Genomic DNA, 12,291 nt, shown 5'->3' with positions numbered 1-12,291 from the left:
AATCAAACTATCAGCTTAAGCTTTTAGTTGAGATGGAGCACATGCTTCAATTCCTTGGGCATGTCCAATTTCAACGCCACCACACCATTCCGTCCCTGCGTTTTCCTTTTCAAGAAGTGGTGCACCTCATATGCTAACATGATATTGTCCGAGATTAGCCTTCCCGGAATAAAAGCACTCTGTGCACTGGAAATCAATTTATGCAACATATGTTTTAACCTGTTAGCACACACTTTGGCCGCAATTTTGTAGACCACGTTGCACAAAGCTATAGGGCGGAGATCCTTCATAGACACCGGACACGGCTTCTTAGGAACCAGCACAATGAATGTCTCAGTAGCCTTCTGTGGGAGTTTTGCAGTCTCAAGAAACTGCTTACAAAATTACCAGACTTCCCCTCCCACGATATCCCAGTAGTGTTGAAAAAATCCCGGGCCAAAACCATCAGGTCCAGGAGATTTATCAGGGTGCATTTGAAATGCTGCTACCCAGACCTCTTCCATACTCAACGGCCTTAACAACCCCGCATTATCCAAATCAGTTACCCTTCTAGCAATAACATCAATCACCTCCTGCACATCCCCAAAATCAAGCGAGAACAACTCCTCGAAATAAGCCACAATTAAACCACCTAAGTGTTCCTTCCCTTCCACCCAATTACCTTCACCATCCTGCAGCCTTACCACCTTATTCCTTCGACGCCGGGCTTTCACATAATTATGAAAGAACCTGCTATTCACATCACCCCCCTTATACCAATGCTTTTTTGCCCGCTGCTTCCAGTATAAACTCTGTTGTTCTAGCAAAATTAAAAGCTCCTTCTGCGCAGCTGCATAACCACTCATCCCATACCCATCTCGCCGCATACACAACCTATCCATCTGGCACTTACAACGGTCAATCTTTCGATGGAAGTCCTTATTATATTGACGTCCCCAACGGCCAATATCAGTGGCACACATTCTAATTCTAGAGATAGTGTCCAAACCCGCAGACCGGGTCCAGCTCTGTACCACAATCTCCCTACAAACGTCCTCCCGTAGCCACATGTTATCAAAACAAAACCTCGACTGTCTCCGTACCCCGAGCAATACAACGGGTGTTACTAATAGCGACGAATGATCACTATAAGGGACAACTAAAGACTGCGCCCGTACCCCCTCAAATAGAATGAGCCAGTCATCAGACGCAAGGACACGGTCCAACTTCTCCTCTATCATATGATCAGTCCCCCGAGATTTTACCCACGTGAACTGGTTTCCACTAAAAGGCACATCATGCAAACCACAATCATCAATTGCCGCTCTAAAACCATTGATCTGCCACTCCGGGTGAGGCGCACGACCCTGTTTCTCCGATTGATCCAGAAGATCATTAAAGTCGCCCATGATCAACCAAGGCAATTAACTCTGCCCTGAAAGCGTACGTAACATCTGTCAGGCCTCCCTACGCCGGTGTCATTCCGGATAGCCATAATACCCCGTTAAACGCCACTTCGGGCTCCCAACATCCAATTCAATCTCCGCATCAACATGATTCATAGAATAACCCGTTACCCTAAACTCTACCGTATTCAACCACAAAACCGCTAATCCCCCACTATGACCATCCGCATCCATAGTGAACACATTATCATACCGCAACTGAACACGCACCTCCTCTATCTGGTGCTTATCAATAAACGTCTCGACAAGAAAAAGAACACACGGCCTCTTAGAGCGGACCAAATCCGCTAGCACACGAATCGCCGTAGGGTTGCCAAGCCCCCGACAATTCCATGATAGTAGACTCATAACTCTGGGCGGGCCTGCGCCGCAAGACCCGCCTCCAAGCCGTTTTTTGAAACCGTAGCATCACAGTCCATACTCGAATTCGTCATAGAAACACACTCCTCCACCCGCCTCCGTTTCTGCTCCCCTACCACAACACTGCCTCCATCCTCCTTCTCAAACACTGCCTCCCCGATCGCCCCATTATGAACAACATCCAAACTGCCCACACCACCCATAGCTGGAGATTTCCACAGCTTCCTTTCAGCAGCGGTTTGCGGTGGAATCCAACACTGGTTCAGCGTTGGCGTGGTCCTCCTTGTTCTATCTTTTATTATCTTATTCTATTCCTAATTATTTATGTGATATTTATTCATCCAGCTGGAGAATTATTTGACCATACATCAAGATTGGAAACCAGTGGAGTTGGCGAGGAATTAGATGAGGATTTGGATGAGGTATTGTAGATGTGTGGTCTGATTTGTTGTTAACTATAATTAATAAATTAGCACTAAATATTACAAGAAACATTTGTATGATCCTCTTTTTTTTAAACAGGTATTCCTGTTCGAGGATGAAGCATAAGTCCAATTGCTTCCAATACTTCTAGGTTGGAACTCAATAGATGCCTATTGGACGAATTCTCATCCATCTAGAGTTGTAAGAAGAAAATGGATATTGTTGTAAAGGAGGAGTTGGCATGAAGATTGTCCTTTTTGCCGGAATGGTTTTTGATGGTCTTGATACACTTTTGCCATGGCTGGCGTGCATAGTTGGTTTAAATCAGTTCTGACTATGTTTTTATTTTTTGGGTGCTTCTTTTAATGTTTGCCTCATCGGATTTATACTATTTTGGCCATGCCTGGCATCCAGAATTACTTGGTGTCAAAGCTTCACTGTTAGTAGATTGCTTTAACATATGTTTTTCTTATTATCTTATAACTATTTAATTTATTATGTGATTGCTTATATTTCTGTGCAGATTAAACATGTTTTCAATTACAGGTCATGATACTGACAGCAGCAAGCAGATACATTTACAATAGACCTCAAAATTGAAGTTTGCCGTGTTTCAAACTTACATATTTTGGCAGATTTTGAAAATCTCATGAGGTGAGTTGCTTTGAAAAGGGATTCAAACACCTACTCTTACTAGCAACAGGTGGTTGCAGTGGAAGATAACTGTGATCATGGTGCAGTACTTATGTTCCTTAGACTTCAGCTTTTTGATTACATATTAAGCAGACTTTGTTATGAGTGTTAGTATAGGATTGAGATAATAGATCATATGTACTAAAAAAGTTATATTAAGAATTAATATTCTCATATTGGTCAAATAATACTTTTTTGTTGGTTATTTATTTACTTATTATCTGTATAAGCAAAAAATCCTAAGGGAGGTGTATTCAATCATAACTTTCATAGAGTTTTAAAGACTTTTATGAACTTTAAAAGTTTGGAGGTATTCAATTCAAACTTTTAGAGAGTCTTTAAAAGTTAGGCGGTATTCAATCAAGATTTTTAAAGAGTCTTTAAAAGTCATGTGGTATTCGATTAAGACTTTTAAAGAGTCTTTAAAAGTCATGTGGTATTCAAAAAGTTATAAACTTTTGTAGACTTTTTAATTTTAAGACTTTTGTAGACTTTTGTAGACTTTTCCTAGTCAAATATAAATAGTTGAAATCCAACCCTCAACCCCAAGATTTCAAATTTTCTTTCTAACAACTTTGAATGTTTTCTCTCTCTATTTAAACTCTATTTTTCCCCTATTTAAACTCTATAAACCTATCTAAATTCAATAAAATTATTTTTTCTTCATTATCCTATATTTTCGTCATACCTAAACTCTACCAATTTTTTTCTCTCCTAAACTTTAAAATCTTCATCTAAAAATTCGAAATAATATTATTTTTGCTTCATTATTGCTTGTTTATATTGGTTTTTATTTTTTTCTATGAATTTTTTATCCCTAACTATCTCTAATTCTCCCTAAATACATGAACAAAGCAAATTTTTCATCGTCAAATTTTAATATATGTTTCATAATATTCATATAAATACTTATATATTTTTTGATTTTTATTATTTTTATGTTTATATTCGTAATATATATTTTTCTTTTTTTCTTTTTAACAACAGGTTACTACGTATAGCGAATTAATGTTTTGTAAGAAAATTGTAAATGATAAAAATAAAAATCATTGAAGGTTTGTAAGGATGTATTCAATTTAGAATTTCAATGACTTTTGTAGACTTTTTAAAATAAAAAGTTGATAAAAGTCTATGAATGTTTTTTGTATAAACTTTTAGAGAGTCTTATAAAGTTTTAAAAAGTTTTGAACGACTCTACGAAAGTCAATCAAAGTTTATTAAAATCTATCATTTTAAAAGTCTTTAAAACTCTACAAAAGTCATGATTGAATACACCCCCCTTAAGTGTAACAACAAAACAAGCACAATTACTTAATTGTTTAGCTAAAAAAACAAAAATGCGCTATCAGACTGTAAGATCATCATTTGCAGTTATAGTTTAGTTAGTATTGTTTTGCAACACAGATACAGACATGATTTTAAATTCAAAAAAAAAAAAAAAAAAAAAAAAAAAAAAAAAAAAAAAGACAAGCTAAACAGGAGTAATTAAATACAACAACATCCAGGATCAAAACTCAAAAAAAAAATAAAAAAAAATTAGTACTTGTTGTTTCACTTCTTTGCAATTGAAGGTAGTTAACAACTAAGTACAACATACCTTTGACAGATGCGAATATCGTAGGCATTGTTTAATCTCATTTTATGATAAGCTTTAGTACCTGCAAAAATAGATATACATCTTATTAAGCTTAGCTAATGCACACTGTGAAAGTTATCAAAGCAGTTCTAAAAATATAGTTAGGATTATTTAAAAAACACAAATAAAAAAACATGCAGGCCGGATGACTTATATATATTGATACGAATAGTTAATAAAAAATATTAGAATGGCATTTGTTTAACTAAAACTACAAAAACAACACACGTAATAGCAGATTTTACAACTAATCAACATATTCAAACAAAATCTAAATTAGAGACAGATTTTTCAAGAAATATCATTCGAAGTAGGATAAAAATAAGAAATAAACCTTCAGCATGTACTAATCTCAAGCGGTATACGTCATCTTCGCCTATCGCCGATCAATATTTCCCGGCGAACTCTTATCATGAGAATAGAACAGAGTTAGGGCATTTAGAAACCTAGGTCAGTGAATAAGTATAAAGTCTGATATTATTCTGAGTGAGCGTACAAGAGTTTATATAACTAATCTAAGCACCACAATAGGTGGAGCAGTACAAGATAAGCTGAGGAATCTAACAACTCTAATCAACCTTAACCAATCAATATTTAATTCAAACCATGTATACCAATACTCCCCCTTAAGCAGGCGGTGGGCAGGGAACCACGCCTAGCTTGCATCGTAAATCAGCAAAATGGGCAGCGGAAAGTGGCTTGGTGAATATATCGGCAAGCTGGTCGTGTGTTGAGACGAAATTAACCTTGAGTGCTCCGGTGGCTACTTTGTCGCGGACAAAGTGATAGTCGATTTCAACGTGCTTTGTCCGTGCGTGAAACACCGGGTTTGAACACAGGTAGGTGGCACCGAGGTTATCACACCATAGGACTGGAACTGTGTTCGGTAACAAACCAAGCTCTCCTAGTAGAGATTGAATCCACGTTACCTCGGCCGCAACGTCAGCTAGGGCTTTGTATTCAGCTTCGGTCGAAGAACGGGCTACCGTGCGTTGCTTCCTGGAGACCCAAGATAGCAGATTGGGACCCAAAAACACAACATACCCTCCAGTTGATCGCCTATCAATGGAGCAGCCAGCCCAGTCCGAATCTGAGAAGGCGTGCAAGACTGGAGTAGCCGAGGGGGCGAGACGAAGACCAAGGTCTAGAGTACCCTGGACGTACAGCAGGACCCGCTTGAGCGCCACTCAATTATCCTGGGTCGGTGCGTGCATGAATTGACACAGACTGTTAACAGCATAGGCCAAATCTGGGCGTGTAATTAACAGATACATAAGTGACCCAACAAGTTGCCGATACGGCGTGGGGTCATCAAGAGCAGCCGAAGGCGTGGTCGTGTGTTGAGCAGCCATAGCAACAGGTGTGGCCAAAGGTTTACAAGACTCCATGACTGCCTTCCGTAGAAGCTCAGTCATGTAGCATTTTTGAGACATCACCAGACTGCCGGCTTTATCAACAGCTTCAATACCCAGGAAAAACCTTGGCTTGCCAAGGTCACGAATGCGAAACACATCTGAAAGTTTTGCTAGCACACCTTGTATCATGTCTGGATCATTCCCCATTAGGAGAATATCGTCAACATACACAAGTAAAAAAGCACGAGTACTTCCTGAACCAAAAATAAACAAAGAGACGTCTGTTTTGAACGGGCGAAAACCAATCTAAAGCAGGTAGTCAGATGACGGCTCGTCATCATCAATGGACGCAACCAAGGCTGTCGGATGGTGCCGTTGTGCATCAGTAGTTGTCCGCAAGCGCATAACATGCGTGCGGATGAGAGGGCGTTGTTGGTGTTGTCGTCGGCGGCAAGTCGTCGTCGTGGAAGAGGTGGACCGCTGAAAGGAAGATGTTGTCGCACCTGCTGTAGACGACGATGTAGGGAGAAGACGGCCTGCTTGGTGATTATCGGAAGCAGGAGCCGTTGTTGTAGAAGAGGTTGACAGCGGCATATGGCGTTGCAGTGGAGCACACGCCCATGGTTGCGCATCATTTGAGGTGGAGGAAGGCGGCAGCGGCTGTGCAAATGGGAGCACCAACTCATTGAAGCGAACATGGCGGCAATGTATATTCGACCAGAGGACCGATCCAAGCACCTGTATCCACAAAAAGAGGCCGGGTATCCGAGAAAGACACACGGCACAGTGCGGTAGTCCATCTTGTGAGTATTATAAGGTCGGAGGTTTGGAAAACACTCGCAGCCAAACACCCGTAACATTGTATAATTAGGATGTTGATCATAAACCAAGTAGTACGGACTTGAGCCTCCAGAAACAGTAGACGGCATGCGGTTTATTAAAAACACCGCTAACTCAAAAGCATATGTCTAGTATTTTTGGGGAACACGACCATGAGCTAACATAGCTAGGCCTGTTTCGACCACATGCCGGTTGCGACGTTCCACACGCCCGGTATGTGGGCATGATTTTCTATGACTTATACCTGCGACGGCAAGAGTCGTACTTAACTTGAGATACTCACCCCCCATGTCTTATTGGGCACATTTAATCAAGGTGGAGAACTGTTTTTCCACCAAGGCACGAAACCTAGCAAATATTGAGTACAAATCTGATTTAAGATGCATAGGATAAATCCACATAAATCTGGAAAAATCGTCTACGAAGAGCACAAAGTATTTATGCCCATCCACAGACGGAACCGGTGCTGGACCCCAAATATCTGAGAAAATTAAATCTAGAAACTTCGTACTCGACTTTTCAAGCCGTGAAAATGGGAAGTGCGCAGACTTGCCCATCTGACACGCAGTACACAATTTATTTAAAGATTTAAAAGAGCCTATAAGTGGACATGAAGATAGAATTTGTTTTAACACCCGGGAGTGTGGATGCCCAAGGCGTTCATGCCAAATCTCCGGAGACGCTTTGGCTGACACAAAAGCTGCTGGTTTGGAGAGATTCAACGAGTATGTCCCCTGTGTGCTAGGACCCCTAAGAAGTGTTTGCTGGGTGGAACGGTCCTTCACAACAAAATAATTGGGGTGAAATTCAAAAAATACGTCATTATCTTGAGTAAATTTTTGAACAGAAAGAAGAGACGCACGTAATTTAGGAACGTGCAATACTTGATTTAGAAACAGAGATCAAGACTTAGAATTAAACGAAACGGAACCAGCGTTTTGAATACGCAAACCTGACCCATCTCCAACGTGTAGCGACTCACCACCGGCATACGGTTCGACTCCGACTAGGCCATCGGCATTGGGAGTTGCATGAGCGTTGGCTCCCGTATCCGACAACCAGACATTCGAGAAGAGGGAAGTGCTGATGTCATTCTGCGGAGGTTGGTACACAACATGCACCTGAGGTGTCGGATTCGCAGGACGTTGGCCGCCAAAGTCCTCAAACCGCCGGTAGCATGTGAGAGCGGTGTGACTTGGGATGTCACAGATTTGACACCGAATGCCACCGCGCCCACGCTGCCCTCGACCTCGCTGGCCACGGTGGTTGCGGCCACGACCTCGCCCGCCGTCTGACTGACCTCTGGAATTCGACGGTGACTGATGTGCTGCCATGGCAACAGCCGGAGTTGGAGCATGCAGTGGTTGTCTTCAGGAAATAGATAGCTGTGAGTGTTGAGAAGATCTGCCACCGCTGGAATGGTTAGCGGAGCAGACTTGGTGGTTAGAGACGCCACCAGTGACCGGTATTCCGGCCGGAGTCCCCGAAAATGTGGAGGTTCTGCTCATCCAGACCAAGAGGGCGACCAGCTTGCGCAAGTTGTTCGATCAGAACCTGCGCACGCCCTAAGTACTCAGAAGGTGTGGAGTCACCTTGTTGAAGCTCCTGCAACTGAGTTAGTAAACTCAACGTGTGAGACCGAGAAGTGGAACCCAGAGCTGTTTCCGCCGCAACCCAAACACCTCTGGACGTGGAGTGCCCGATCGCGGCCAGGTAAAGAACCTCCTCCGAGAACGAGGAAAACAGCATGCTCAAGATCGATTGATCTTGTTGTACCCAGGTGGCATGAAGAGGATTCACCGCTGGAGACGCCGACGATGTGGAAGCGGCAAAGAACTCCGATGGGCAGGCATTGGTGCCATCGACAAACCCGTAAAGGTTCTGACCTCGCAGGAACGGCACTAGCTGCGCTCTCTAGAACAAGTAGTTCGTGGTTGTCAGCTTAATGGATACGTAGTGGTGAGCCTGTTGAAGGGCGTTAGGCAGCCGCTGATCAGCGACCGTGACTATGTCCGGCGAGGGGGTGGTCGTGGCTATTGCCTCAGTGGTGGGATCGGTGGAATTTGCCATAGGATCGATATAAGGCTGATACCAAGTGAATAAGTATAAAGTCTGATATTATTCTGAGTGAGCGTACAAGAGTTTATATAACTAATCTAAGCACCACAATAGGTGGAACAGTACAAGATAAGCTGAGGAATCTAACAACTCTAGTCAACCTTAACCAATCAATATTTAATTCAAACCATGTACACCAATAAGGTCAGCTAAGATCTGAGAAGATTGAGTTGATTCTTTCAAGAATCAATCACGTAGTTACGGATCTATGAACAGATAGGCAACAATCGTAGATTTAGTTCAAAGATTGAAGTAAAATCTAGAGACAAGGAGTTGTGCAATCGCCGGATGACTTTAGAGAAAGGCGGACATTTTCCTCAACTTTGAGGAATCCATTTTCCAATGGAAAATGTTTTCCATCCAACCAAACAACATAAACCAACATTTTCCTTCACTTTGAAGAAAACATTTTCCATGGAAAATGTTTTCCATCCAACCAAACAACATGTTTTTTCCATCCAACCAAACACCCCTGGAAAATGTTTTCCATCCAACCAAACAACATGTTTTCCATCCAACCAATGGAACATGTTTTCCATCCAACCAAACAACATAAACCAACATTTTCTTTCACTTTGAGGAAAACATTTTCCATAGAAAATGTTTTCCATCCAACCAAACACCCCTGAATGTTTAAGCTTTCTAGAAGGCGCTGTCTTATTTTTTTATTATTTATTATGTATTATATTCCATTAATTTATTATTTATTATGTATTATATTCCATTAATTTATTATTTGTTTAAAGTAATAGTTTCAATAACAATATTTAAATTAATATAAATGTTAATTGAAATAATAATTTTAGTAAAATTAGGTTGGTAGACGCGCAGTGTTAAAACTATTACAAGATTAAGATAATAATAAGTTTAGATCCTGCAGTAGAATTACTGGATTCAGAGGTAAATTATGAATAGAGCAAAAAAGAAATTGAGATAAAACAACAGATTAGAGATGTATAATTTCTTTATAAAACTGATACAAAGTGTATGAACTGACAAAATAATATGAATTATGTTCAAATAATTTTTATACGGTATTTAGCATTATTTTATAATTCATATAATTTTTATACTATATTTATCATTTTTTTTATATCGCACGTGGGTTTGTTTTGAGAAAGTTTGTTTTTAATCATGGTCAAATGTACGTAGCACTTTGAAGAGTAAATAATTCAAGGGGATTAAAATTTTGATTTGTAGGGATAATGGACAATCTGTATAAACTACTAAAAATGTTATATACATTTTTTTTTTAATAATGTGTAATACAATTTCAATGTTAATTGTTATTAAATAATTTACTCTGTATAAATTTTCTTATTTTTTATTATTATTAAGTTATATTGTTTAAGATTGTTTAATTATATTATTATTATTATTATTTATGACCGTGCATCACACGGTGCAAATACTAGTAGTAAACTAAAATCACTAATTATAAATAATTGAAAGATCAAAATCGATTTTTCCTATAACAATATTTATTTAGATCAACAATGATAGCAATTATACCTTTATCAGTACAAATAATATTTTTACTAGCGCCACTCCCTATTTATTTTAATTTCAATTTAGAGATAAATGAATTATTTCTTTTAAAATAAATGAATTTAAAAATAACAAATTAAGATGAATATCAATTTTAGGGTCCAGATTATCGATTTTTTAAATTTTTTTTTTGTTATTATACACTTAAATTAGGATTGAAAATTTGTCAGTTGCCACTTTTAACTTTTGAATAACAAATTTAGTACTTAGATTTAGTAATTGTAATTTTTAGTGATATTTATTTCCTTGTGATTTTTTATATATGGTGTGAGATCCACTTGGATATGGACTTTATAATATGGATGATTGGATGTGATAGCAAGAAAAAGTGACACAGATATGCATGCCAATAAGCCATCCTCTTTTTACTTTAATATTTCATCAATAATATATTATATTTGTCATGTTGATGTGGATAGTGCGGCAATACTTATCTAATTATCTTGAACAGTTGTGATGTTTAATAAATAGGATTTTGTTAGCTAGAAGATAGTATAATATTTATTACATGATCAAGACCGAATTTTGGTCTATACAAGCTGGGCTATCGCACAGGGCCCCAAATTTTAGACGCTCAATAATTTTACCCACCTAGTTTAAAAATAAAAACTAAAAATTTGTTTAGAAATAAAAACTAAAAATTTTCAATTAAACTTAAAAGGTTCCGTGAAGAAATGGTAGGATAGTGTGTTTATTGTATTTCAAATTGGAGGTTAAAGGTTTGAGACTTGAATGCTGCTCCAGCTGTGGACATCTCTACATACTCCGAGAGGCACAAAAGTTAGCCCAAAGGGAATCATCACTTGTGGGGATTGAACCCGGGTTATCCCGGAATTCTCCCCCACAAAGAGAGCTCATTTTTCACTTGAGCTACCCTGTTGGGTTTTTTTTTTTTTTTTTTTGAAAGGAGCCTGTACGGCATTTATTCAAAATATGCAGAAATAGCAGCTGGTGGACTTGAGTCCGAATACATAATAGTCGTCTGAGTAAAGGCACTAGATGCTAAAGTATGAGCTAAATAATTATCTAATCTAGGAACGTAATGAATTAAACAGTAATCAAAAGTCAACATACTAGTCCTGCAGCTATCAATGGCATAGCCCAAGTATGACCGTGATGATCGTGTCGTAGATGATAGATATTGCTGTAGTACTAAACAATCCGTGAAGTGCTGAATAGAGTTTATTCCGCGATCTCTTAACCACGACAAAACTTCTTTGCACGCTAGAGCCTCCGCCATTAGGGGTGTAAAACAATCTGACATAGGGGTGGTCATTGCGGAAATATATCCTCCTTGCGCATCTAGAATAATAGCTCCCGCCGCCGCCCTGTTCGTTCGTGGGTCGTATGCCGCGTCGAAGTAGCATTTGAGGAGATCCGCGTCTGGCGTAAGTGACTGTGGCAGTTGCTGTTCGTCCGGCAGCATTGCAGCGCTGCTTGTAGGCAGCATGTTTACTGCCGGTATGGCAGTGACGCTTGTGGCAAATGGCGGCAGTGTGGCTGGTGGCGTACCACTCTGCCCCGTCACGGCAGCATTGGCCTGCGGCTGTGCATGTGTCAGGTGAACAATCTTCCAAGGGTGTACAACTGAAGACGCCATCGCAATTATTTTCCGTGGCCTGGGCAACCATGCGTCCCAAACAGCCCCATTCCTCGCACGCCAGATGTAATATAGAATTTCCACTGCATAAATAATCTCATTATCATCTAAAATATTCATCAAATCATTAAACCAATCACTGAAAACATTTGTGACACTATTGGGGATTGGAAGGTGAGATTGTGCCCAAATGTTTGTTGTATAGCCACATGTGATCAAAGAATGCACAATATCCTCATGTGTATTCCCACACATGGCACATGTTGGATCAAT

Source organism: Ipomoea nil, unplaced genomic scaffold (genome assembly GCF_001879475.1).
Source record: "Ipomoea nil cultivar Tokyo-kokei standard unplaced genomic scaffold, Asagao_1.1 scaffold1566, whole genome shotgun sequence".
NCBI classification, from domain to species: domain Eukaryota; kingdom Viridiplantae; phylum Streptophyta; class Magnoliopsida; order Solanales; family Convolvulaceae; genus Ipomoea; species Ipomoea nil.
This window is presented reverse-complemented; position numbering follows the sequence as displayed.